At 43.1% G+C, this 23,578-nt stretch overlaps 1 protein-coding gene across 22 annotated transcripts in view; it reads right to left on the bottom strand.

Annotated features, from left to right (window-relative positions):
- rims2a (regulating synaptic membrane exocytosis 2a) overlaps positions 1-23,578 on the bottom strand; it is a 151,311-nt gene that overhangs the window by 74,458 nt on the left and 53,275 nt on the right. The window lies entirely within an intron of this gene.

The raw sequence follows: 23,578 nt of genomic DNA, 5'->3' as shown, positions 1-23,578 counted from the left end.
GTCAATCGTTTTATTGTTGTCTGGTTGGAAGGAAACCATCCAGGAAGTGGATGAAAAGGATGGAGGGGGCTAACTGTGCATTAATGCATTTATTCTTTTGTTCAGAATCAATTATTCATAAGCCACTTTTCTCCTACATTTCTCCCACTTTTCCTCCAAAGTAATAATGACATTTTGGTGAGGAAAAAGCTCTGTGAAGCATCCCCTTAATTTTGTACGTGACAACTTTCCATAAATTTCAAAAGGACTCATAAATCACCGCTGCCAGCTTTGCTCACCAGCCAAGGTAAGGACTCCTCACATGTGATTGGCTGATTCACTGAAGGAAGGCTGGCCCTTCCCTATTGGATCACAGACTGTTCAGGTTAGTCAAAGCTAAAATGGATGTGCAGTACAAAAGATATAAGCATTGCGGTGAGGGACGTGTGGGCAAAGATGCTTTTTGTGGTCCCCGTGTTTGAATTTCTATGTTGTACACTGAATAATCTCACTAAAGTCAAGTGCTAGCTCTGGGGAGAGACAGCATGATGAACGAGCGTTGCGTACAGTTCATGAACTGCTGTACAGTTAAAATATGGGCTCTTAGAGAGGCGCAGAAGCTGAGCAATAGTGCAGCACAAAATGTGCTTCCCAGCAACGCTGGCACATAAAAAGCAAATTTTACTTAATTGCAAAAGGGACAAAATAACAAGAACAGGTCAAAAAGAGCATTTTAACATATTTACATGCAGCATACAAACATGACTGCCCATGAATGCTAATGTTATGCCATTAATGATGCTTAGGCAACAGTTAGCTGTTCATAACGACATTATAAGGTGAGGATGTCAGTGTTGTTTTTGCAGCAAAAAGAATAAATACTCCATGCATCCATTTCAGGGTCGTGTGTGGGTGTGTGTACGTGGCAAGTTTGCAATCTGCCTGTGATTTTTGGTCTTTACACTAGACGTAAAGGAAGCATTATAGCTGGTGAAAGCTGCTGAGACTGAGATGTTCTCAGTTTCTGAGACACAAAAGATGTTAATGCCATCTTTAATAACTGTCTGCATTTAAAAAAAAATCACAAACACTTAAAAACTTAACAAACACAGACTTTTTTACTCTGAGAGCTGGTAGGTTGGTAAGAAAATAATCTGGAGCCACACTAAAGCTTAATTGGTACTTCCTTTGCCTCTCCTCTCCACCGAGAATCTTGAAATAGCAGTGTTTGCATTATCTTGCTGACTAACAGCCAAACAGACAAGCATGTACGGTGGCCCTGAGAGGTCAAACACACTCAACTTGAGAAAAACAATAAAACACAACAGAAATTAGAAAAAAAACCAAACCTCTCAGGGCCACTGTTGCAAAGCAGGCACTGATCACATACCTTCGCCAAATAAGAACGACCTAGAGGAAGAAAAACTGGCCGCTCGAGTCTCTGTGATGCTGCCAGCTCACAGGAGTGACTTCTTTCTGTTCCACATCAAAACAAATACCTTCTATCACCAGTATCATGATTCAAAGATGGAGGAAAAACACACGAGGGTTGGTACATTATTCATGAGCTGTTTTCTGGACACTAACCGAGCTGCACTTCATTCACAAATTCAAAGTGAAGCAGCAGCAGAAATTAGGGGGGACAGGCGGCGTGACATGGAGCTGAGGAAGGCGGGGGAGTGTGTGTGTTTGTGAGAAATCTCTCTTTATAGCCACTCTGTAATCACTGAGGTGTGTGTTTGTGACCGCGTGTGTGTTTTTTGAGCCGACTGCTTAAGGAATGCTCTCAGGATCTCTTTGGGGCTTCAGGCCAACGTCCTCTCCAAGACTGTCTTAAAACGCTACACCCAGAAAACACACACACACACTCATAGCAGCTGCACACAGTTCGCACAACATACATTAACAAACAGCTCTTTGACGAGGTCTAACACAACTTGACACAAGCATCACAATCCTCTGCTCCCGTTTAGCCTTGTATGTCCCTCCTTTCCAAACACAGAAATGTCTGTGGCAGCTCGCAAGCAAGCCAGTAAGCCCGTTGCACTCTATCAGCGTCCGCATCATGACTCTGCTGCTGCTGCTGTTTGTGCTTAAGCAACCTTCAATATATACACAACAGAGTGGTGACGCAGGGCTATGTTTTGCACTGTGCAATATTCTCTGCTGCTTCGACAGCCTCTTTCTGCATACACCTGAGTGCTGGCATGACACACTCTGCTGATCTTGGATTTGTATTCCATCCTTAGTGACTCAGACAGAGATGAAGAAAGGAGGGGCAAAATGGGAGAAGAGGTATCGACAAGGAATGTGGAATTAGGTGGAGCAAAAGTACGCAGATGCCAAATTACAGTAACCGTGTCCTGCAGTCGGACATTGCATCTGGTATGCGCGCCGCATTAAAGCATCATGTTTGTCAGGCTCGAGCATGAAGAGGCAGGATGTGACACCGTGGGATTATGATGCTTGCCAAGTTGCACAGAAGTCTGGCTGCGGCAACGATTGAGTCACGCACGGCAACGTAAAGGCCTCCTATCACGTCCCCTTATAGCGCAAGATTCATCCGCGTTTGCGTGATGCCAGAGCAGATTGATGAGCAGTGAATCAACCTAACGGGCCAACAACAGGGAGGCACGTGCACTTTGTGCGTGCTATGTTATGGGAATAGAGGCCAGGGCTTCTATATGCTCCTGCTGTGGGAATAACAGCAGCCTTTGTTACTGCTGTTGTCCTATGCTGAGCTAACTATAGAAATCCTCTGCTCTATCGTGGAGCTACAGACAAGGACGGAGATGGCAATAAGATTCGATTCATGCAAGGTGGTGCCGGAGCTTTTCAACTAAAATATAGAAGGTTTCTGACATCCCTTTGATGTCGCGTTATTACTGCTGCCAGGACAGCCTTGTACGCCTGCAGTGCTCTAGAGGTAATTCCAGTTAATCATCTTTTTCAAGTACACTGTCCTTATCAAAAGCAGCATAATGTATCAAATCCAGGGCTCAAAAAAAAAATCCCCCCCCAAAAAATCATGGGATTACACTATGGCACCGAAAGATTAAAAAGTGCGACCCACAAAAAGATTAAAAGTGACCTGACATGCTCGTCATGATAAAAACCTTTATGTGATGTTATTTTCTACAAAGCAACACACAAAAAACAACTGGTGAAATTCCCTGATTCACTGCAGGGCGTAATGAGAGGACACTGCCCTATTCTCTCTCTGCAGATCCGGTCAAAAGCATCCACAGACAGAGCTCAGTTCCCAGGCTGCAAATGGACTAAATCGTCTAACTGTGTCACTCCCTGTGTGTGTGTGTGTGTGTGGGTAATTTTCCCTACACCCCTATACTCTGTATGATGAAAGCGATGAAACTGAGCAGAAAGCCCTGGATATAAACCATAAACATTTGATGTGAATTTATGATAAATCTACAACATCATCATCACATTAAGAGGCTAAGCACACACACACACACACACACAGCCAGTATGCTGTCCAAATTATACACTATTGTCGACTTAACTAATAAGAGATCATGTCCTCTCATAGCTACTTTAATAAGTGTTTTTGTTTTTTTTTTTATCAGCAAAGAAAATAAAAAAAATTATTATTGAGGTTATTTCCACAGTATTTCCACTGAGCAAGGATTTTCTTCCCTGGATATAATTGTGCTGGGAGTTTACTTCCCTTTTAAAACCGAAGAAATTCCACTGGCACAAAAATCAATAACACAGAGTCAATAAGGAAGCTTTCAGTGAGTGATGAACCCTTCACAGATGTCGCAGGATTCAGCTGCATGCGTAGGCACCCAGACACATGTACGCACTGACACACAGGCACTAATGTGCAAAAGAAACTGCAATGATGGAGTTGCTACTATGACAAGTACCCTCACCCAAGAAAAAAGTCAGCCACAAGTCCACTGTTCTACTGTAAAAAAAAGAAAAGAAAAGAAAACGTAAAAGGACTGGATTACATCTGCTGTAATAACATAGGGCAAATTTAAATGTTCATACAGTTCACTTCACTGCTAAATAACCTTTAAAGCTAAACCATTTGAAAAAACAAAACAAAAAACATTTTCACACATGCTTTATCCAAACTGCTCATAACAGTCTAAATCCAGAGATATAGCCAGCCTTACTGAAAGTCACTGTCGAATCCTGGGATGTAGCTCAGTTCAAATCTCTGCCTGGCAGCTCCACGCAAACACATTCTGCACACAATCCCAGCGCGCACCCAGTCCGATCCACCCTACTACCGGAGCCTTGTTGTTTCCCAGATTCACTCTCCTCTAATACTAAAACTTGTGGTTTTCTATCTAGAGGTCTATGGTGGATCTACCCACAGCAGATGATTCAGTCATGGAGCAGTGCTTTTCGGTGTGACACAGCTTCTGTTTGCTCCTGCTTCTGCTGAAGAAACATGTTAAATAAGAAAGCCAAAAGCAATCAAGGTGAAAATGCAATGCTGCCCCCCGCGGGAATGGTGCCACCTCTACTTCACGTATAATGGAGAGCAGTCAAATGAGAACACATGAGCGGCGCCGCGCTGCAGAAGCCCTCCTCTCTTAGAACAAATCTGGCCCGCTAATGACAGCAAAACAACCTGGAACTGTCTCGACTGAGTAGAAAAAAAAGAGGGGGAAAAAGCAGGGGGAAGAATGAAAATAAGCTGAGTGTGCATGTGAGTTTCAAGTGAGAGCAATCAGAGAGGAGGCAAGAAGAGGAAAAACACCTCTAATGATCCATTTAAAGATGCAGCATCACTCTGCCTTCCAGGACTGACTCAGTTGGTAGCCGTGAATCTGAGACGCAGCAGCATGTCCGATCCTGTTGTACAATCAAACCAGCTGAAACCCCCGAAGTAAACCGGACAGTTCAGCTGAATTTCCCAATATCCCAAATGAGGGCGTACCACCCGGATGACCTGCTTTGATTCCTACGGTCTGCTGCATCTAAAGCAACCTGCCACACTGCCGGATGAGCACAGATGACACACGTTTACAGTCCTGCTGCAGAAGCTTCTGGGTGGCTGAAAGTGAGCCGGCTGAAAGTGAGCCGACGGCGATGCCGTCCAACCCAGCGGCCACTCTGTCCTCTGTCTCGGAAAGGATTTACACTCCCGGGCCCGATTACTAGCTAATGTCTATGACCAAGGACAAGTACATGAGGAGGCCTCACCTTATCTCATTCAGCCTGCAATTATATGACCAAACTGAACAAATGACATGGCTTATGCATTTTTCTTTTTTTATCCACTGGGCGGATTTTCAGGCATCAAATCAAATCTACACAGAGAGCGAGCGTGAGAGGGGGCAGAGAGGGAGATTTGGACGATAAGTCTACTCTGTGCATGTGTGCGGCCGGGTGTATTAAGACTGACTGTATCTGGGTGTTGCTAAGGTCACTCTTCTGCCATAGTACTTTTTGCATCTGTCTTCTCCATTCAGTTTTCCTCCGTCCTCACCTCCGCCCTCCTGTGCGGTGGGCTCTGAGTTTGGACCAAAGACACGCTACTACATGGCTTTTGTTATAGTGCCGGTGACAGCTGCCTGACGGGAGCAGGGAGTCAGGGAGGGCAGGCGGGAGATGGGTTGCTGACACGGTAAAGGAATAGTGGAAGTGTTTTATAAACCTGCAGTGGTTTTAAATAGAGTGTGCTGCAGATCTGCTTTCTGCCTCTCTGGGAAGTAAGTAGATGGCCTGAGACCATCTGTGATCACACAGTGAGCTCGAGCAGGACTCTGGATGCATTGAATGGACTCATAAAAACTATACACTGTAAGCATCTTTACATTTCCCTTGCTGAAAATCAGTTTAATTCCACATACTTCAAGAAGACAAAGAAGTCAAAATAGTGCATGTCTGTGTTGGAATAATATCCTCCGTGGTGCTCTTAAGTGGTGCTCCCACTTCAGTCTTCAAGTACACCAAGGAGATTTTGTTCTATATTTTCACTCCAGCTCACCAGCTCTCCATAACACTTCACACTTGATGCTACCACTCTTCAGGTACATCTGCCTCTATTGCTTCAAGATGGCCTGTGAGTGATGTAAAATGATGAAAGCTGGACGGGTAACTAAGAGGAGAGAAAGTACTTGAGAACTGGATTATGAGCTGCCATGGAAATAAAGCCTTAGAAACCCCAAAAGCTTTTCCACCAAAACTATTTTCTTTCCATAATATGTAAAAAGCGATGACTCTTATAGATGAGCCAGTTTTGTTTTGGTGTCTGGTCTTCTTGGCTTTCAGTAACAGTAAGTACAATGAGTAAGTAGTGAGGAGATTATAGTTAACTGTGCTCCATAAAGTAGCAGTGATTTACTCACCTCTTTTCACTCTCTGTGTGTTTATACACCCCTCTGCATTTAATCATTACTTATTATTAATCTCTGGCTCTCTTCCACAGTGTGCCTCTTGTCCCGTCTTTCTCCCCTTTGCCCCAACTGGTCGCAGCAGATGGCCGCCCCTCCCTGACCCTGGTTCTGCTGGAGGTTTCTTCCTGTTTAAAGGGAGTTTTTCCCTCCCACTGTTGCCAAGTGCTTGCTAAAAGGGGTCATCTGATTGCTGACGTTTTCCCTGTATTGTTGTCGGGCCTTTTTTTTTTTTTTTTACAATAGAAAGTGGCTTGAGGCAACTGTTGTTGTGACTGAATTTCTTAATATTTACTTTCACAAGTACACCCCATAAACACTGGGTTCATCAAAAGAAAGCATCCAATTTCAAAAGGCTATGGAGCTTGTGGTGAAATTTATACTACATGGGTAAATATATAAGTTTTACATACAAAACTTACAATGTTCACAGGAGCTCAATGTGTCCCCCTCTGGATGCATGGCTTTTGTCCATATGATAGTCAGGCACGCCCCATACTGAAACTCACAAATCCTCTCTTTCTAACGGTGCATGTTTCAAGCTCTTTGATGCACCCTTTACGTCTTGCAACTAGGATGGGAGGAAGTGTCTTGGAGTTTAAATGTGATTTGACCAAATTTTAAAAAGGTGTAAAATGCATACAGCAGCCATTTCCTGTGTCAAATCAGGCGACTGCAGTGATTCCAAGATATTTATCTGATACCTGAGCATTTGTGTTGGTAACTTGGTAAACTGTTGCCTGAGTGTCTGAGTGTAAAGACTGAATGCAATCCAATTGTAATCTGGCTAACACCCATCCATCCATTAACTTAACTGCTTATCCAGCCAGACTCACAAGGGGGCTGGAGTCTATCTCATCTGGCATTTGGCAAAAGGCAGGGTACAGTCTGGACATTGTGGCAGTCTCTCACTGGGCTAACACGGTAAAACAGGCTCAACTTTTAAATCCACCAAAGTTACCAAACATGCATGTCTTTGAAGGTTACAACAACACCATGTGATTGCAATCTGGCAAACAGAGGAACGTACACGAAGAGCATAACACTATTAAATATTAATCCTGCAAATGTAATTTTATAAACCTCTACGCTGATCAACTCGCTATACACTTATAATTTATCAGCTTTTCTGTTTTTAATAAAGGTTAGTAAATAATCAGACACATGCACAAAGCCTAAAAGCCCAGTTTCATTCACAGAAGCAGACTGCAGCCTCCCCCTCATTTCATCTCCCTGCTCTGTGGAAAGTTTTGTGTGTAGCAGGCAGACAGAGAAGTCGAGCAGCCCCACATCTATCAGCGCAGCTGACAGTGTCTGTACATCGGTGAATGTTTTCACTAATTGGCTCCAACAACACAGACTCCATCCTCCTGTCAGCACGTAGACCAAGCGGTGCCTTGTGTGTTCATGCTATGTTTATACCCAGCATGGCTGATATATCTTCTGCACTGCACAGCCCGTTAGATCTCCTTTTTAAGAAGAGGCACTGCTAGTGCTCTATGTAGGCCAAGCCCCAGCAGAATATGCCATTAAGATTAGCTACAAGTCAGGACTGCTACGATGCTGCATATTTCTCCTCACCCTATAGAGAGAGGTTAGAGGAGCAGAACATGTGTATGTTTTTTTTTTCCTATACTGCCAAGACTAGCAACCATAAAATGTACATCACAGCTGATTTTCTTTTTTCTTTTTTAATGACCCATGTGGAGCAGTGAAACAGCCTGAAAGTATGTGGGGTCAAACTTGGAGCAGTATATGAGCACTGTCTTTAATTATCCTTACTGATTTGATCTTGACTAAACCAAAGCTGTTTAACACAGAAAACTGTTCACGGCCAAAGTGTGTGTGTGTGTGTGGGGGGGGGGGGGGGGGGGGCTCTTGAGGCCCTGGAGGCAATCAACACCCCAACACCAGTGGGTAATTATGCTTTATTTCTGCCAAGTGCTTGAACCTACAAAAAATGCATGTGATTGGTGTTGATCTGTGACCATGCCATACTGCTACATCACCACATGAAGGACATCGTAATCCTATCCACCCCCTCTAAAGGAAACACATAACTGCCTGTTTGACACCATCTGGGAAATAAAAAGTGGCTTTTTGGTTTGAAAAAAAAAAGGTAGCTTTACTTGTTTGTGGGCCCATTTAAGCTGGGATCTTCAGAGCTGTCAGTACATTTGAAAACACACAAATAATGACACTATCATGACTTACTGGTATAGTTGAGAAAACCACACCTATCCATGTTGTTTGTGGGCATATATGTATATAATAACTAGGGGTGGGGGAAAAAAATCGATACTGTGTAGTATCGTGATATTTTGTTTGCTAATAATGTATCGATACAGGGACAGCAGAAATCGATATTTTGTTACAAAAAAGGTTTTTGTGCTCTGACTTCAGAGCATGTTGATCAGCTCCTTTTTCTGAGCAAGAATCCTGACATTCCTTCACTGTCCAAATGTGTTTAACTTTTTTTTGGCAGCAATAAACATGACAGTTTACTTATTTTAATTTAAGACATGTTTTATTTTAATTAAGTTTAAAACTTTTTTATTTAATGTAAAATTATATTTTGTTTTAATTTACTTTCAAATTCTTCAGTTGCTGAATGGGCTGCATAGTTTTCATAAATTGCATAGTTCAGAACAGCTATAATTGTACCAGATGGTTGCATTCAGTTAAGTTGGACTAGACTGTAATACAAACCATTCAGTTTGTCAACAATAAAACTGACTGAAATGAGAGAAAGACTGAGTGCGAGACTTTGATATTAGATAAAATGAATATTGATAAAGTTTACCTTTATGTACAGAATCTGAATATCGCAAAATATTTTTAAAAATTGCAATAATATCGTATCGTGCGTTAAGTATTGTGATAATATCGTATCGTGGGATGTATGGTGATTCCCACCTCTAATAATAACCACTAAAGTTTGCTTCCCACCAAGAGCTTTTTTAGATAGCACTTTAAAATCATTAGGGGAATTGCATCAGAACTCAAAAGGTGAATTTCTGTTCCTCAATGGCTTTCTTGTTTTTGTGTTTTTCTCACCATATTCTGCATTGTTTAGCATGACACAGCAAGTCCTTAAAATTCAACATCAAAATCTTCAAAGTTAGAAAAAAATTATTTTCTTTTAGGACTCGGTAGAGTCATGTACCTGAAAAAAATAGTATTTCACACTCTGTCTGGTTGAAAGTTTCAAGTCTGTTGCACAACTGACTGTATCCATTACTAATGTCACAGCGTACTGACATAGTCTGCGTATGTTGTTACATCACTGTACTGTTTGCTGAAACAGACTGTATAAAATGATGGACATACCCACATGGTCTGACATCTGAAGCTAACTGCTTCCAACCTGCATTCTTTCTAATAGTCAACAGGGGGCAACTCCTCTGGTAACATGATCCTACTTGTCACTCGAGATATGACTCGAGTGACAAACACTGTCCTAACAGGTTTACAGCATCAGTCCCTAGCCTGAAGTCCTACTGAACACAACATCAAGAGGGTTTAGTGACCATCATACAAGCCTGCAGTGTCCCAAATCTATTCTTCACATATTTAAAATGCAAAACTTGATTTCTCAAACCAGTTACAGTACCTAAGAATGTCTACATCTATCTTTTACAAACAGTGTATGGCCAGGGCTTCTCAGGCATTTTCACAAAGTGCTCTGTGTAGGGGACATATCGAGATTTGGCTTTGTATATCGTAACAAAGCATTTTATATTGTAACAAAACGCTGGGTTGTATTTCTGCAATGGGAAAAAAAAAACATTTTAAGAGCCACTTTCTCCCCCATCTCGTTCTCTTTGACACACTCGTAATTGCACACACACACACACACACACACACACACACACACACGCACACGCACACATTTCTTCTCAGTTCTGCTAAGTATGCATTTTTCATTCCAGTGAGCAGGCTGCATTCGAAATCAAAGGCAGTGACGCTGCACGGCTGTCTGGCTGCACAGAAAGTGAGGAGGTAATGAAAAAAGCTAAGGGGTGAGTCAGAGGATGCTTTAATAATCCTTGTAGCCCAAAATAACATCTCTGGGGCTGGACGGACCAATGACCCTCTTGGGAAACCGGCAGCAGTCCAGGCTGGTCTGGACTCCTCACGTCTTTCCTTCCATTACCCCCAACCTACACACACACGTATACACCCCCACCCACACTCATCTCTCTTTTTTTCTACCAATGCTTCTCAGTCTATTATAGTCACCAGATAAGACTGCAGCAGCACAGCACGACGCGGCAGACAGCCAAGCCATCCCTGTAACAAATACAGAGCAAGACTAAGCAGTGTGGAGGGGTGTGTGCACTGGATTTGTACAAAGTGTGGTCAAGTCAGGAAGGAGCATTAACTCTGTTCACAGGTGAGCAGGCATTTCTTTGATTACTGATGATAAATGGTGATGAGTCCAAAGCTAAATAGCTCTTTATGTTAGGTTCAAGGTTGTGTCTCCATTGTTCAACATTACACTCTGCCTCATGTAACAAATGTAGGCAGAAAATGAGTCCATCATCTTGTATTACAGGCACCACTCTGATATTTCAACAGGAAGCCTGTGGAGTCCTTTGACATTCTTAAATTCCATCTAATCAGAGTCATGCTTGCTCTACTTATCTTTTTTGACAGGCTACAGCCCTTAAAAATCATAGTGCCGCTAACTATAAATGCACAAGCTAGCTGCTGAGGTCATCATAAGGTTGTTTTTTGTAACCTTAGCTCACGTCTCCCAACAACATAACATTTTGATAATAATTAACACAGTGAGCCCGTCCATTACTCATTCATACACTTCATATTTAACAAACAAGCACACAATGGCAACTGCATCAGCAATGCTGCAGCAATACCAGCATTGTCTTCTAAAGCACCGCTGCTTAGCTTCTCTCATTAGTGTGTTAAAAGCATTAGGCTCAATCACTAGTGTGAGTCACTGTATATGTATGAAAAGCAATATTTATTTGGTGCACTTAAAACAAATGTTATTTCATGGTGATAGTGGCTCCGCTGTGATACTCAGCAGTTCCACTTGAACTGGCCTCTTCTGCCGTGAGAGACAGCATTGCCTGTCACACAAAGTATGATTTATTTATTAAATTAATCATTTATTAATGTGTTTGTTTAAATAATAGCAAAAAGGTGGGAGGTAGTAAAAGCTTTACTCAGTGGAAAATCTGAAGCAACCAGCCAGAGAGTAGCTTCAGGTCACCTACTTGCCAAAGAACTCCATGTACATGTTTGGCTGGAGGCCGTTTTATAATACAGGAACTATATTTACAGAGAAATGAACCAAGTAAATGCGAATAGTCTTTGTAAGGAATGCACGACTAAACACTTTTTTTGGTAATATATACCTATTTCATGTTTAATGGTACTCACTGAGCTCATTTCTAGCAGTTCAGTTCAGCCTTTATCCACTATGTAAAACAAGCTGTTTAATCCCTTCTCCATTCCTTTAAACCAGCTCTATTCTGACTGGCTATCCCTAGCAAACAAACTATTTGATTGGCTGGTGGGTGGGGACAGAGCTATGAGATGACCACATAAGGGATATCCACTATCACTGATTTCATGCAGGCACCTTATTACTTCAAATACTGGCCAGGTTTAATTTGAGCACCCAACAATGTACTATTATATACAGTATATGACAGAAATTAAGGATGAGCATTACAGGTTTCCTTTAAGTAGACTTTTTTTCTGGATAACTGAAAGGTGGGGGCACTCCAACCCCCCTAATATTAACCAGCCATTGCTGACCCTAACACTGAACGCTGAAACTGCAGGTGACTCTACATAACTAGTTTGGCTGAGACAAAAAAAAGTTGATTTTAGAGCGCTGTGGGCAAACGTCCTACACACCACTGAAGCTAAACCTCCACACTGCCTGACCTTAGCTGGAGTTACAAGTTTTTCAAATAGCAACAACAAAAGATACCTGCACACTGTAATGTTTAGACTATTACTAGAAAACTGTGTGTGTCTGTGTATGTTTGAGTAACAGGAAGCCAACTTTTTTCTAACAAGAAATGAGGACATGCTGAAGTTTAAATCTGATAATATATGATAGCACTCACTGTATTTCTTTCTTAATTCTCTTTTACCTCCTACACACTTGCAGCTTGGAGGTGGTTTATCACAAACTGAGGCCTGAATGGGAACAGACTGCCATGGAAAGGCGGCATAAGTGCTCTCCAATTACATCCACAGGGAAGGGAAGCCACTGCAACTGAGTTACCCCGATGCATCTCTGTGGCAGGGCCTCGGGCATAATCAAATCAACCTGTGTGCTACTGGCAGTGTTGTTCACTGGTTGTCCAGCTTAGAAAATGAAACTGACTGCAAGCTGACTGAGATCGACACACAAAGACTTTGCATCCAAGAGCCAATCTAGAGTGAGACCCTGCATACGCAAAGTGAATACGTTTTAAACAGTCCATCTGCAATTGGTTTCATTTCGAAAAAAGGATTTTGTTGTAATAAAATTAAACTAAACACAGCAGCAGAGAGTAAAAGACTTTTATTTGAGACCGCATGCTTAGACATGCTGCACCTCAGGGTTTGGCCTACAATGTGCCAAGGGCGAGGCATACAGAGCTACAGGAGTGCAGACGGGCAAAATAATGGGAGACGTGTACCAAAGTTTTTACTTGAGCTACCACATTACACAACCTTATTCTCAATGCTGATCATGGATCAGTTTGCAAAGCATTTTGAAACACTTCTCCTCAGTGAAAATGCTCCATTTCAACATAGTTTTAAAATGAAAAATAAAAATTGCTGTTCCCACCCATCTCTTCCATTTCCAGGCTCAAACACGTCGACTGCTGGAAGGCTTGCCTGGAGGCTGTCTGTAAGTTGTGCATAATGTGGTGAAGTTGCTTCCCGACCTCCTCCCTAAAATTTTTTTTTTTCTTGTCTGACAGCTGTCACACACACACGATCACAAAAACCCATTCAAAGGTGGAAATGCTATGAAAGCAAACAAGGAAAACAGACGAGGAAGATATTTTTCTATAAAAAAAACAGATTTTAATTAGTTTTAATACATTACGGAATTTCAGATAGGAAAATTTTTCACTATTTAATTAAACGTTCACATGCGTTCATTAGTGGTACACTGCTGCTTCATTTCCCGGAATGAATGTAATTGTTCTCATAACACAAGACACATGCAGATAGCAGGAGATTAGTGACAGCCAGGTAAGCTAAGTAACAACTTTTTTAACAACCATTGCCACAGGAGACGGAATTGAAAACCAACTAAATGCCCACTCGGATACAAAAATAAAGCTGACTTTTTCCAACACAGCTGGAGTTCCGGAGTTTTCACCATTAAAAAAAGAAAAGGGAAAAAAAGCTTTGTGAAGAAGTTCTGCCTCTCCCATTGGTCTGATCAAAAAGCTCACTGTGAGCTCAGCAGAAAGACCTTTTCGCCTGCACTCAATGGCATTGACAAGCCGTCTCAATCGATGAACCCACAGCCAGACCTTTGCAGAGCGAGCACCCAGACCAAAGAGTTGCGTGGGTTAATTGTAATTGCACGGGACAGCGTCTGTAACACATGCTGTTAGCCGGAGAGCTAAACTGGCCAGAGGGTATCCGTTCTGAGAAAACGTCTAATCTGCGACGAGATCCTCAACTTTAACTTATTTTCTAAGTGTCTTTAATGAGCCAAATCACATTTAGCCACCGTTTTATCCATTAGGTTTCTAGATTTACTGTCATTCAAAGGAGCAGATCTGTGTTCATCTATTGACACAAAAATCCAGCCTTTAAGTCTCACCTTTACTTCTAAAAAAAACATAAGAGCATAAGTGTGGTGAAGAGAAATGCTATACAATTTGGTAAAGCAAGGGGAGGACTGTGAATGGCTCCTTGAATAAATGTAAGGAAGCCCGGCTGGTGCAAAGAAAAATCTTCAAAGTCAGCTTCTTTCCTCATCCCAGCCACCCCTGGAGATCAGATCAACTACTATCCTAAACCTAATGAACTAGTAAACATTGGGAATTAAATGAATATTACATGGGGTTTCATTAATGCCAGCCAGCAGACTCCAAAAAATAATGAAGGCGAGAAGTGCAAGCGGGAAGAGACGGTTATCAGAGCTCCTTCTTCTTCTCTCGGTGTTTACTCAGCATCTGCCTGCCAGAGAAGGAGGCTTTTGATCACTCCTCGCCTGGGTTCTCCTCTGTGCCGCGTGGCAGGAGAAACCAGGGGAGGCCACTGAGCACCGTCAGGGCCGGCTCATTTGCAACACAAATGAACTGAGCTAATTGTACACGTGCAGGGAGACATGGGGAGCGGCGCACACGGTGCAGTGTTTGCAAAATATGGAAATAATTAATCTCTTTGAGCTTGTGAAATACCATCAGTGTTGCAAAAGAGGATTTGAGTATGGGCCGGGGATGAGACGGATGATGATAGCAATGGACTGGAGAGACGCAGATGTTTAGATTAAGCCGTTTCATTATTGCTTTATCACACGGTTTCTTCAAGTGTGTGTGTGTGGGGTTTTTTTTTTTTTTTGGGTGGGTGGGTGGGGGGGGTTTGGGGGGGGGGGGGGGGTAATTGAATAAATGGGAGCATGGAAAAAGAACTGGAATTGAAGCACGGTAACAGGATTACATGTAAAGCAGTCAGTTTCCTATTCATGAAACGAAGCATGTGGCTATGCTAACTGGTCAATCATGCACCTAAGCGTTTTAGCTTCTCAGTAACAGTAGAGTTTGAAATGTTTTTGATTGACTCCCTGTTAGGTTTATATTGGTGGATTGTCATTTATGCTTAGAGATATATACTCATATATGCTTAGAGGTATATAATCGATTGCATGATGATAGAGGTCTGATCCTTAGCAGTCTGCAAAGACTCTGTGTGCCTTCCAGAGTGTTCTGGCATGCACACATATCCTAAGGTCATGAGAGAGGTCGTACCTTCTCTTACTGTGTTATGGTATGGTAAACACATCTATGTCCGTTTAGGTATAAGTGCCTTTTGTTTAGATGAACTGCTGGACTTCCAGGCCAATAGGTCGGTGCTAGACAAACCTATCATTAATTGGTCCTTCGAAGCCGGATTCTGCAATCAAACATTCACCGAGGGGAAAAGCGCCAAGCCGGAGTCTTACGCCAGTCGGGACTCATAGAAGCGCCTGTTAAAGGACCTGTGACGTAAAATTCATCACCGGCCGGTGGGAGAGCGTCCATTTTTCCCTCGATGGATGACGATTGACGGAATCCAAGACTGATACTGCACGCAAAAGCAACACCAAGTAAGTTGAAAGAGAGCGACTCTATAACCGCGTGACTGGGTTTGTGTCCCGAAACTGGGTTTCGAAATTTAATGTGGGAAATCAAATTTGGGTTAGCAAACCTGGGAAAAAGAAAACTGACTGCTTTAAGTGGGAAAATTGAGAAGGAGTCTGAAACACTGCAAAGAGAAACGTATACAAAATCACACATACAAACAGAAAATGCATTAACCGTACTAACATTTACAAATACAATAGAGCTCATGAAGATCAGACGGCATCTTGAGCATGTGCTTCTGTTTATCATCTTGTCCAAGTCACTTAGTGAGATGAAAAGTAATACATAGACCAGAGGACTAATAGTATCTTAGGAAAAATGATTCAATCATAGCGGGGGAAAACGTAACAGACAAGTTTTGTTATGAAATGCTGCTGATAACTAACCCTCCAGGTTGCAGGACAACAGTTTAAGGAAGAAAAGAAGGTTCTGGTACAACCAACCAGTGATCAGACAACAAATTTAGTTGTTAATATAGTAAATTGTGAGACGCTTTCTGCTTAATTGGTGCAGCATAAGTAATTTACTGTATGAAGGAAATTCTCTTTTGTGATAATATTTTGAACATGCATTTCTGTTGTCCTGTCAACTTAGTGGGTTATGAGTTGTTATGCAAATTAGTAGATCAGGGAAAGGTGACTGAATTATAACAGAAGTGAATAGGATATGTTAGAGTCTGCCAGAGTGGAGACTCTAAAAGACTGAGTTTCCTGTTTCTGATGGGTGAATCCTCCACCCAGATTCACACCTCTGAATACATAAGAACAAACTTGTTTTATGAAATACATGACAACATGTCACATGATTTATGATGGGAAAAAAAGGAAAGCTAAATAAAATGGGTCCGTGACCCAAATGAGTGATAAACACAGACCTGGGAGGAAACTCATATCTAATAAGACAATAGTAATAATAATGTTGTGTGGTGTGTGGCTGATGGATGAATGTTTTATTAATTTAGCTGATGATTTTTCTTTTGTTACAAAGTTGAACCTGCCAATTAGGTTTGGTATGATTTACCCTCCTGAGATGAGGAGCATGTGTCGTGACTTAACGAGGCCTTTTTATTTTGATACTTTCACAGTGCACTGAAAGTTTTGTTTGATAATCTCTGTCGTTGAGCAGATCTGCACGATTAGAACGAAAGCTCTATACGACAAGTTGGGAAAACCGTTGCAAGTGAGCTTTTCCACATTAAAATGGGTTCTGGGGAAAGCAACTTATTGGGGACAATTAGAAAGCAAGTCCTGGTCTAAAAGGATTCACCAAGGTAATCCAGTCTATATTCTTTTTCTTCTTTTTGAAAGGACGTCATATTGCTGGCACTAGAAACTTAATGCGACAAGAGATTCTACTAATGGGGAACTGACTGGACTGGTAAAAGCTGACAAGAGTTGACTGACTTAACACCACTATGCAAGGTTAACCCCCACCCAGATGTGACAAAGGGGTGGGTGTATGGATGTGTGTTTCTTTTGTTGCAGCAGCAGGAGGAGACCAGAGGAGGAAACTTTGGGTCACATGACACTATGTGAGCTCTACTGATTTAACCTTTGACTGTAATTTTTCTGGGTTACTGGGTTTATGTGTGAAAGAAACTGTGTTTACTGGCTATATGTTGGTTATGCTATTACACTGTGTTGTTGGGAAAATGTGAATATTACTGGGAGAATGTATATACAATGTGAGACACATACTGTGTTGAAACCAGTGTCACTCCTTTTCACAGCTACGGATGGTTAACCTTATTACCTTTTTATAGCATCCTGGAATCTGTTGATCCAGACCTGACCTCCAGGATGCTTCATATGTTTTTCTAATGCTTGTTTTTCTCTAAGAATGCTTGTGAAGGATTCAGCACAGACAGACAAGTGATGTTAGAGCAGAAGTGCAGTGATTATAGGACATTTTTTAATATTGGGCTCATTATCTGACCACTATTGAGCTCATTAGAGATGAAATAAGTGGAGTGACAAACTTAAGGAAAGTCACTGATTACAATGTGGAATTAATTGGGATGATCCATGATTTGAGGCAAATTATGGCAAAAAGTAGTGGGTTTAATGATTTAGTGTCTCTGTGGTGCTGAATACTTTATTACTCTTATGATACAGTTGTTTGCAAATGTGAAGTTTGTTTTAACTCACAGGTTTTGTCTGACAGGCAGTGATGATGATAGTGTGGATACAGGCTCCGGGTGGAGCTGGGAGTTGAACAACCTTAACATTTAACCACTGACTAATGTTTTTACACAGAGTTACAGGTTTGGAGTAGAGCTACTCAAAGGGGGAAAGCCCTGGGGAATTTTTCAGAGAGAATGTGCAATTTTCTTGTGCATGTCTACTTGTGTGGAGCTGACACATGGCAAGGGCCATGTGGCAAAGGAGGAGTGTCAATTTTTAAATTGCAAGTACCATGAGAAGGAGTGCCTGAGGAGATCGTCCACAAGATGGAAGCTGAGGCCAGGAGAGAAGCTTCAGGAGGATCAGTGAGGAGCAGAGATCACCTCCAGCACAGCAGACATCCCACAGAGGGCTGTGCCACTGGGCTTCCTAGAGATCGTCATGAGGAGACTTTGAACAGTGAAATCCAGAAGGAGTGAAAGAGATTCGACGTTGACGTTGAGGAAGACAACTACGGTGTAAGACTTGCTCTTCCCTAAATCTTCAGCGGCGTTGGAACAGGGGAAGCAGAAGGATGAAGGGAGCGTGCCAAGCTCTAATTGACGGCGCAGAGAGGAAGTTCAGCAATGGAATTGTGAATCTGTGAACAGCATAGATGCCAAGTGACTGGGAAATGACTGACAGCAAATTCTTATGAACGCCACCTAATGCTGTGTCACTGTGCTGTGCATACTTTGACGCTCTGAAGAGGGTCTTCCTTTGTGTCATTGTTGTTGTCATTTGCATCACAACCACTTCTACTAGACTGCTGAAGTGATTCAACAGGTGGGAGCATAACAGCAGTAAAACAACTGGATGCAATACCCTTTCCAAAAAGGTTTTCTGCAGAGATGAAAGGACAATAGAGGAGTCATAAGTGCAGATAATCCACCAGTTGGCTCTATCCCCCACAGGAAGAATGCCTGAAGTGAGGTGATGGGGGTTGATAGAGGCCATAAAACAGAAGTGCTGACGAGGCCTGCAGCTTTGAAGATAGCTGAAAGCCACATTGACGAACAACAAAACCAACTGGTATGTTTGTATACCCATGTCGGCATACATTTGGACTCTGGTCATATGGACAATGATGGAAACTAGAAGAGACATTTATGAATCTCTGTAGAACTCAAACCACTCTGCGGAGAGATGTGTGATTTACACACCTGGGGAATACACCGCAAAGCTGGAATGATTTTGAAAATGTTAATTCCTGTGTTTGACTATTAACATTCATTTGCTTACTTGTAGGATGCAGTTTACCATTGTATGAGATCAATGAGAAATAGGATAACTGCTAACACATTTATCAACTGTGTACTGCTACAGTAATTTGGGGTGATTGACAGATGTTGGGTATAAAAATGCCTGCATTGAAATGGTCAAACACAAGGGGTTCATAACTGGGAAATTTCTAGCATAAATGCCAAACAGGGTGTAAATGTTAGGTTTATATTGGTGGATTGTCATTTATGCTTAGAAATATAAACTTATATATGCTTGGAGGTATATAATCAATTGCATGATGATAGAGGTCTGATCCTTAGCAGTCTGCAAAGACTCTGTGTGCCTTCCAGAGTGTTCTGGCATGCACACATATCCTAAGGTCATGAGAGAGGTCGTACCTTCTCTTACTGTGTTATGGTATGGTAAACACATCTATGTCCGTTTAGGTATAAGTGCCTTTTGTTTAGATGAACTGCTGGACTTCCAGGCCAGCTAACTGAGAGTGACTGGGGTTCGAGCGGCAGAAACAGTCTCAGGCATCTCCCTCGTGCACGAGATCACACAAAGAGTTCAGCCTGGTGTCTAATGCTTTTGCTGTTGTAGTAGAATTGTCTCGTTCCAGCAATAGGTCTGTGCTAGACAAACCTATCACTCCCCTTCACTAAATAACAGGGATTTAGCTAAGAAAGCCTACTTCCCGACCTTCCAGAGGTCTGACTTTATAAGCCTCTTTAATCAATAAATCAAAATGTACAACAAGAATGATAATGCTGTGCTGTAGCAGACAGCTTTCACTTAATGACTCTACTGACTACTGAGGCCAGGGGGAGGATTTGCAGAGTAACACACCTATGCGCACGCGCACTGATGTCGCATAATAACAGTCAACTGTGACAGCAAAGGTGGTCGGATTTAACCCTTTTATTAGATTCTCAACTGTCACCGATGCTGACGAACGGTATCACATGTCAAGGTGTATGGTTGAAAGCAAAGCACCATGCATATGTCATACGCGGTTTCTCTTCTCTCCCTTGGATATTTAAAAAACGAGATGACATCAGGCATCTGTTTGAGAGTACAGAAAAAAGCTTTATAAGAGAGAGAGAGAGAGAAAAAAAAAGACCTTCTAGGGACTGGGCTTCAAACATATGAGCATACAAGTGCAGCCACACAGACTCTCACAAAGACGCATAAGGACACACACACAGAGATACACAGAGAAGAGCTGAATCTCCCATGTGCGCCACTCAGCAGCCTTCTCTTTGGTCCGTCGGTTGGCAGAAAGAGAGGAAGTTAAGGACCTAGAGCGGCACTGGAAGTGGCTTATAATGAGCCAAGTGAAGAGAGAGGACACTGTGCCTACTGTATCCCAGCCATTTGTGACAGGTTAAGGTTGAGGGTCAAACACACACACATACACACGCAAAATGCATGCGCACGTGCAGCCATTCAGCCTTTCAGGGAATCAGTCTCGCTCTGTGAGCATGAAAAGAGCCCAGATGTCAGCGCTCTGCACAGGCTGGCGTTTCTGTTGAAAAGTACTCTGTCTTTCCTTTCTTGCTCTGTGGCACTTTCCTTCCTCATCCTGTTTCACTGCTGAGAATGACCTGGCCAGGCAAACCTATACCTAATGTGCATCCCTGTGGATGGGATCACATGTACCCCTGCCTGCGGGACTGTGCTGTGGCAAACTGTAACCAAACATCAGCAAAAGCAATTTCACCTCCCTCTCTGGGCAGCGGCAATAGCAGCAGAGGCAGCAGGCCCGGGGGCTGGGGACATTAGCCTGATGTTTATCTGGCCACACAGCCCACCGCTAGCCACCAGTCCCCTCCCTCCCTCCCTCCCTCCCTCCCTCCCTCTCTCTCGCTCTCTCTCTCTCTATCTCTCTCTCTCTCTGTCTTTCTTCCTCTCTCACTCACGGTTTGATGCTGAGATATGATTTGGTGAGAGGAGAGGAGTCGAGCATATCGATTCAGCCTCTGCCGCTGTCTCTCTCGATCACTCCAACTCTCTCCACTTTCTCTACCCTCTATCTGCTTCTTTTCTCTCTCTCTCTCTCTCTCTAGCATGCAATCATAATAACCCCTCTCTTAGACGCCCAGGCAATAAACCAGGGCCTTCCTTCTTCCTCCGCACATCTCCCACGGCGAGGACAAAACCAATAAAGGGCCAACTTAATTACAGCTGCTGAGTGCCGCTGACACCCGGGTACGACACCACGGGGCTGCGGGTGGGCTGAACCGTGGGTGAGCTGTGACGGGATATTAGGGAGCAGGAGGAGGGTGCATAAGAAGTATTGAACATGTAGCCTTAGTCTGCCTCACATCAAGAGAACACTCTTTAGTGCTCACAAAGATGACAAAGAAAGAGGTGACCATTGACTTGAGGCCAGATGAGAAAAATAATAAAGAAAAAGAAAGCGTGATGTTCTCTCCTGCCCAAACTGCCACTGGTTCAGCCGCCAGTCATCTAACTCCCAGCAGCTACAGAGAAGCACCTCAGTCAGCCTGATTTTGCATCCACAATGATTTAATGTTAAAAGTGTGGGAATAAAAGGCAGGGTATGGCTAGAAGATAAAACACACACTCAGCTGACTCGCTCTGAATGAAGAAGGGTAAGCGGAGAGAGTGTAAATGTGTACACGGGCATCAAGAACAGAGAAGAGTTAATGCAAGCAATGCTTTGGCTCTAATGGGGAAGTATTAAGAAACTATGGTCCATTTTTGGGGCGTGGTTTTGGTCGAAGAAATGACCTTTAAATTTTAGCTTTAACCAGACTAGCATGCTTTAACAACAGTACCGGAAGACAGAACTGCAGTTCAATATTGCAGGTGTCTTGCTTTCAAGACCGCCCCTCCCCTAGAATCCAACGCCTTGTTTCGTGTTTTTTCTGGGTCTGCGATCTTTCCCTCTCCTTCTTTTCTCTAGTTCTGTCACATCAACATGAATCTGGGGATCCAGAGCTTCCAGTCCCACAAGCTGCAGTCTGCTATGTCTTGCCTTGTCTACAGCTCTGTCACCATGGTGACTGATGCCTGGGTGTTTCTGCCTCCTCTGGTACGTTCTGTCTGCTCCTTGCCATTTTTTTCACTCCCTGCTTTGTTTCTCCACTGAACTCCACACAACACAGTGCTTATTATCAACATGGGCCGACAAGATGCAAGGGCAACAATAAGTGTAAATTGTGCGTCATTACTTCTTGAAGGAGCCACAGAGGCAAGATGGCGCCGGTGTGTGTGGCTGCTCGTCTGTCACTGCCAAGTTTGTTCCTGTTTATGTTATTTCTAATTTGTGTCATCCATGAAACAAAGTCTCTGCTGAGGTATGATCGCCAGACACTATTGGACCTCAAACCTGTGGTCCAAAATATTGTGTCCTTTGGAGCTGGTGGGCAGCAACCCCTGCCCCCACTTGCATCGGAAACCCCGGGTTACCTGTACCGGGTTCCCACGCTACCTTCCCGGCGAAAGCGTCATCGTCACCGGGGTAAATGAAGCGGTCGCCTGGTGAAGCTAAAGGTTTAACTAAAGAATTATTCTGCTGTTTTCCGACCAGTGCATGGATTCTTGTCAAGGCTGTTTGCGTCTCGGCGTTTTCTGGATCCTGTTGATGCCTGTTTGGTGCCTGTGGTCGGCTTTGATGATGATGCTCCTCGGCCTCGCTGCCCATGCCCTCCCAGGCTAAACCTCCGCTGTCAACATTATCGGAACCTGAGATCGCTGCGGCGGGTTTCTGGACCTCCTGAACCCCGAGCGCTAACTCCAGCTCCCACTAGGATTGGCCTGGTGAACGCCAGATCACTTTTAAACAAAACTTTTATTCTTCGGGACTTCTTCAGTTCCCGTGATCTGGATTTTCTGTGTGTGACTGAGACGTGGCTGAGTGTTGGTGAGTCCAGTGTTCTATCTGAACTTTTACCTGTGGATTGTTGCTATTTTAACTCGCCACGGATGTCAGGCAGAGGTGGAGGCACGGTGACTGTTTACAAAAAGGATTTTAAATGTAAGCAGTGTTTTCTACAGCCTTCGTTCTCCAGCTTTGAACTTACCTCGTTTGAGGTGAGTCGTACAAACCCGATTTTCTGCGCTGTCATCTATCGCCCCCCGAAATACAATAAGAACTTCATAAACGACTTTTCTGATTTTTTAGCTGGGATTATGCCCAACTATGATAGTGTTCTTATTGTTGGAGATTTTAATATACATGTATGTTGTCCTGATAAGCCACTGGTAAAGGACTTTTTAAGCCTTATTGACTCTTTTAGCCTGGTACAGTCCGTACGTGGCCCTACACATGAGCACGGACACACACTGGACCTTGTTCTGTCATATGGTCTGCCTGTCACTGACTTGGAGATTTGTGACTGTGCACTCTCAGATCATATGCCTGTGTTATTCAACGTTGGTTTGACATATACCGCAGTTAAATCTGGCGCTGCTACTCGGTGCTGTCGGGTTATTAACCCCGCCACTGCTGCCCAGTTTTCTGCTG

Source organism: Perissodus microlepis, chromosome 11 (assembly GCF_051167445.1).
Source record: "Perissodus microlepis isolate ML-2025 ecotype Zambia chromosome 11, ASM5116744v1, whole genome shotgun sequence".
Lineage (NCBI taxonomy): Eukaryota > Metazoa > Chordata > Actinopteri > Cichliformes > Cichlidae > Perissodus > Perissodus microlepis.
Note: the sequence above shows the minus strand (reverse complement) of the source record. Positions and strands in the feature narration are given on the sequence as shown.